The sequence below is a fragment of the Heteronotia binoei genome, chromosome 21, assembly GCF_032191835.1.
Source record: "Heteronotia binoei isolate CCM8104 ecotype False Entrance Well chromosome 21, APGP_CSIRO_Hbin_v1, whole genome shotgun sequence".
NCBI classification, from domain to species: domain Eukaryota; kingdom Metazoa; phylum Chordata; class Lepidosauria; order Squamata; family Gekkonidae; genus Heteronotia; species Heteronotia binoei.
Window position 1 is genome coordinate 162,156,584 of NC_083243.1, and position 6,000 is coordinate 162,162,583.

The following is a 6,000-nucleotide window of genomic DNA, read 5'->3' on the forward strand; positions in this document are numbered from 1 at the left end:
GCAATAGAAGAGTGTATTTTGCACAATCTGAGAATAGGAAAGCTTCCACACTTCCAGACAGAAACATATCATCTGTACAAGGACTGCACAAAGAAAATGATAGTCAGTAGTTAGCAGACCAAAACATAAACCAGCTGTGTGACCCAAAAGTGAGGAAACCAAGCACAAACACTTCCAGAGAAAAGTAGTATCTGACATTAACCAGGGATCCTAAGACTAGTAAATGGTTCATCATTCCAAGACTTATTTTACCTTTGCACAGAGTTCCCAAAAATCAGAAGCAAAGAGAGAAATCCTTGTTTCCATTGATTAGGTAACATACCACCCTGAAATGCCACATATTCCATTAATTCTTGCCATAAAAATCTTAGTTGTCAAATAATTCCAAAGTTGATTCCCATACATAAACTAGCCACTTTTTTCTCCTCTCCACAACTAGTATCGTGTAGGGAATGGTGTAGGAAATCTTGAGTTGAGATGGAGTGTGCATGGAAATAGCCCATAGACATTTCTGCAATAAGGACCTTTTTTTAAAAAAAAAAAACAGTAGTCTAATCACAAAAATTGAATTTCAGATTGTTTCCATGTACAGTCCCGTTTCCATGGAGGTTTTGTCATATGATCTCAACACAGCTGGTTCCCATATGTGAACCTTCCTTCAGTTGTGCACTCCTTCAGTTGTGCAGAGTTCCACTGAAAAATATCTGTTGCCACAATATTTAAGAGGGCTGACTTTTCCTATCCACATAACTCTATTTGCCGTAGGACTCTGAGCCAAAGTAGGAACAACAACAAGCATTTAATATTTTCAATGTTTCAATGTATGGGACAGCTTTGTAAGGTAGGCCAGTATTATGTGTTTTTCTAGAACCCTACTAGTTTAATGCATGCATCTGAAATGTTTTACTTGAATTTGGTAATGTTTTCCTGATATTCTGCCCTTGTCTCTTCTTACCTACTTCCACCAAACATGAAGTTACTGTGTTCAAAATATCCAGTCAAATCAAACTTGCAAGAGAAAGGGAGAACCAAATAAGGCCAGCCAGACATCACACAGCAATTCTGTGATTGGATTCCACAAGGATATATCAATCTCCATTTTAAACATATTTATTTCCTTCCGTTTCTCCCTTAGAACTGAACCCAAACAAATGGTAACCATATAAACTAAGCTTGTTATGCCTGAACCTGTTAAACATCTTCATCATATTGTATGCTAATTTACTGGTCACCCTCTACCTATATGTATGGACTTTTTTTCCATTTCATTGTATCTGAAGAAGTGTGCATGCACACAAAAACTCCTACCTTGAATAAAACTTTGTTTGTCTTAAAGGTGTCACTGGACTCAAACTTTGTTTTTAATCTTACCTTGTTTAAGGAAAATGCATCCTTAAGTGTTCATGATTTCTCATGCTCATCAATTGCTTTAAGACCCTGTGTTAGCTGTTAAGCTTATCTACTAGATTTGAGTCAAGTCAGCCTTTATTGGCATTTTATTTATTTATTTATTTATATATATATCAGAGCAAATTGGTTAAAAGAAGTAAAATTGAACGACTGTGTACATATACAGAGTAAGCATAAACTAGATTTGAAAATTTCAGAAAGAGGTATTATCCATGTACTATGCCTAACAGTAAAAGAGTAAGAGAAACAAGTATAATGCTGTGGTACAACAAATGAAAAAGGTTATAAAATACACAGGTTTTTCTCCATTAGTAGGGTACAGAAGAGTTTAAAAAGATAATATGGGGAGGGATGGTGGCTCAGTGGTAGAGCATCTGCTTGGGATCTCCATTTTAAACATATTTATTTCCTTCATTGTTTCTGCCTTAGAACTGAACAAACAAATGGAAACCATATAAACTAAGCTTGTTATTCCTGAACCTGTTAAACATCTTCATTATATTGTATGCTAATTTACTGGTCACCCTCTACCTATATGTATGGACTTGTATTTTCCATTTCATTGCAGAAGGTCCCAGGTTCAATCCCTGGCATCTCCAAAAAAGGTCCAGGCAAACAGATGTGAAAAACCTCAGCTTGAGCCCCTGGAGAGCCACTGCCAGTCTGAGTAGACAATACTGTCTTTGATGGACCAAGGGTCTGATTCAGTATAAGGCAGCTTCATATGTTCATGACCAAAGAAGTTGAAAAATTATGCAGCCTTCTTTCCTCAAAAGATAATTAGGTTAGAATACTTCAGCTGGCCAGCATTTATGTTCAGCGGAGAAAGGTATTAAAGCATAATGTACTAAGGATCAGTAGAGACAACAAAACAAGCAAAGCATTAAGATAGAGCAATGTGTGTACATTTGACTCATCTGTACCATGATATGAGGATTAGCTTCTACATAAACATAAGTATGTTTGCATTAAGTTCCAAAAGGGAGGGGGGGGAAACTGAGCATGTACATCTGTCTCATTTGTATTAATTCTTTTATTATATGATTAAACTTTTGAAATGTCTCCACCCACAATTCCCACCATGTTTCTCTTAGAATGTAATAGTTCTGCGGTTACACTCCATGGATGAGTAACCACTTATTCTAGGTGAGTATCCTTCCAGGCTTACTGCCACCTAGAATCACAGAATCCTAGAATTGGAAAGAACCTCCAGGGTCATGTAGCACAATGCCAATGCTTTAATACCTCCTGCACAATGTTTTAACACCAGGGTTTTTTTCTGAGCAGGAATGCACAGGAATGCAGTTCTGGCTGGCTTGGTGCCAGGGGTGTGTGTCCTGATATGCAAATGAGTCCATGCTGGACTTTTTCTACAAAAAAAGCCCTGTGCAAAACAACGGTGATGTCAGGGAGTGTGGCCAAATATGCACATGTAGGGGGTTTTCTACAAAAAAGTCATACTTAACACAAAAAACCTTAACATGTATAAAATATGTGTAAGTGAGGAACATAGATAAATCAAAATAAAATTACCTTCAAGGCTAGAACATGATGACTAAAATGAAGCACGCTAACCAAGAACAATTGGAAAAACTGATAAAATCCTGATGAGAAATATCCAAGTAAGATCAGTAAATTCAGTTAACATGCTAAGGCAGCAGCACTTGGTTCCCAGACTTCACAATGCATGCCAATCAGCAGCTAGACCAGGCATGTAGTACATGCAGCCCACCAAACCAACTACAACCCTACAGTTGCATGTTTATAGTTCTGAATGTTTATAGTTTTGAAAGGACTGAGGCCATCAGATATGAAGACTGGCTATACTGATAAACAACCAATTGTGAAAACCTGAACGTGAGTTAGAAGGGCACTGGAGTTGCAAACTGACAGCATGAATGCATATATTTTAAAAGCAAATCCAACATAACATTAGTGAGTGGATTACTGCTTTAATAACTGAACAACTATGGGAAATTTTTAAGTAACTGATAATATGAAGGAAACATATTTTTATATATAGACACTAATGCAAGAAATATGATTTCCCAGTTGAATTAAACAGATAAACTGTGTGACTCATTGTCAAGCATGATAGATACAAAAAGAAAATAACACTCAATTATCTCATGAACAAAGTAGTATGTAAGGATATGACTGCAGAAAATCCCAAATACAATCCACAGAAAAGCTAGGTATACTTTCACATAAAATGTATGAAGCCACTACAACTTAGCTAGTTTCACATAATTTGAGCCACTGATTTCAATGGAACTTATGCATAAGTATTATTCTCTAAACTTAGAACCAAAACATAAAAAGCACTTACACTTGCTCTCAACAAATCCCAGGCACTGTGATGCCTAGAAATTTCATTGTGGTGCTTAGTATTTTCAGCCATCAGTATTTTAATTTAGTACCTCTTAGTGATCTTCAGTAGGACAAAGCTTGCTTGGCAAGGAACAAAGATTAGCTTTTTGTTGTGCTAACAACCATATACATATGCTACAATGTGAAAGATTTATGATTAGATTTTGTGGTAGCAATAATTAGAAAGTATTCTCATTAAAATACAATGCTCTGAAGGCTTAAAAATAAGTCTGGCTTCTAAATTTTGGGGGTGACTCATAAAGACAAAGAAAATGTGTCAAGGCCAGACTTAGATTCAACTGACTTGCTGTAGGCTGCACTCGGTATTTTTAGAGTTTCATTCATACATATCTCATCAGATATTCCATCCCATTATAACCACATTGCTTACTGATATCTACAATAGATATCACATGAAATAAACCTGCTGCAACAAAACCAATGGAATGTAACACAATTGGTTCAACTGGTCACAGTGTTTTAACTTGTAAACTTTGCCTACTTAGCTGCATACAATTTTAATTGTTTTAGAACATACTGCAACAGTTCCTCATATAAAAACAGATCTTAAATCAGAACCTAGAAGTTCCATTATTTTTGGCTATGTCTTCCATACACAGCTTCTTCCAACCATGAAAAAATAATTGTATTAATATCTACATCACAATTCTTTTTAGCATTCTTGTTTCAAAAAATCAAAACATACTGTCAGTAAAGGAAAGAACTAAAAATCTGTGATGAGTTGTTTCATACTTTGCTAGCATGCAAAACCTTTCACACAGCATAAGGTTTTGATTATCTACAAACGTTTGCACATTTCTGTTAAAACATAAAAAGCAGCGGTCTATGGCTATTACAGCATGCTTTGCAGAGAACAGCAAACTTTGTGTATGCTGATGTGAGGAGCTACTAGACTTTCACTTGAGTGTTAAACACAGCATACTGCATTCTCCTCTTTAATATCTTAGAATCCTATTCATAAATAAAATGCATCCTTTCTACTCCAGTGGTAGGAATTTAATCACAATATAACCCTCCTGTGCAACTTCTTCCCCTTTGCAAAGTGCCTACTAAGCACACCAAGCATAAAATATGAATAATAATAATAATAATACTCTCACAAGGGTCCCACTAGCAGTATCCTCACTCCTACTGGGTGTGATTAAACATACACATAAGAAATAATATGTGGCACAACTTTGCACATTATTTACCTCTCAGTACATCCATACGCACTGTAACGATATGATAAACTTCTATTCCTGCCAGCAGCTCTGCTCCTCCACGCTTTCCATTCTTCACGGCCCAAGCCAAGCAAGATCTACGCAAAACCTCGTAAGAGACGCCAACAACCTCTCAAACCCAAAGTGTTTCCAGTACTCCGCAACTGGCACAACACACCCTCTTCTTCCCTCAGCACGCCAAAATTCAGAGAAGGCAAATTCCACACTCCCACTCCAGAGCACACACCCTCCTCACACACAGCCTCAAAGACAATCACAAACCACCCCTCCCTTGTCAAAACACGCGGAGACTCTCTACGACCCACAACACACTTACGTAGAGAGCCGCCTTCCCCACACCCGACACATGCTCTTCTCTCCCCCAGTCTGCCAACCACTGCCCCTTTTCCACGCACCCCAGAATCCGCCGCAGTCGCCTCTCCGCTCCCGCATACAGGCACAGCACGCTACCTGTTCCCTTGCCTCGCGGGCAGCCCCTCGTAACCCTCCGCACACTGCGCCGCTTGCAGGAGGGGAATCCGGTTCACTTCGCCTTACCTCAAAGAGGGGCAACAGAGGGGCGCAAACTAGCAAGAGCCCCTTCTTCCTCCTCGCGCGCGCTCTTCATCCTTCTCTGGCCAAGGATGCCGCTGTGCGCCGAGAGTAGCACAAACAGTCCCCGCCTCACATAGCGCCAGCCGCCCCCACGCTGGAGAAACCCGCTACTGCCGACTGCGCCTCCAGACACCCCCTAGGACGATGCCACGCAGGCGCACTCTAAGGCATCATGGGAAATGTAGTCCTGTCCCCCCCCTCCGGTCTTTCGGGGTTACAGAAGGACGGTGATGATTCCCCTGCTTGCTTTGTTAGGAAGGAGGAGTCTGAAGACTGGAGAGACAATACTACGGAGAAGCAAGGTCACAAATTACTGTAGGAACCCACCTTATTAAATAAGAAAACACAGTGAGAAGGTTTTACTTAAGGTGGGGAATTAGCT

The 6,000-nt window shown here is 39.3% G+C and overlaps 1 protein-coding gene across 1 annotated transcript in view; it reads right to left on the minus strand.

Moving 5' to 3' along the window:
- The window catches only part of LOC132589394 (uncharacterized), a 160,238-nt gene extending 154,508 nt beyond the window's left edge, over positions 1-5,730 (minus strand). Inside the window, exon 1 of the mRNA XM_060262117.1 lies at positions 5,562-5,730. The gene's annotated coding sequence lies outside the window, so the exon portion shown is untranslated. The remainder of the gene's footprint in view (positions 1-5,561) is intronic.
- Positions 5,731-6,000: the final 270 nt, after the last annotated feature.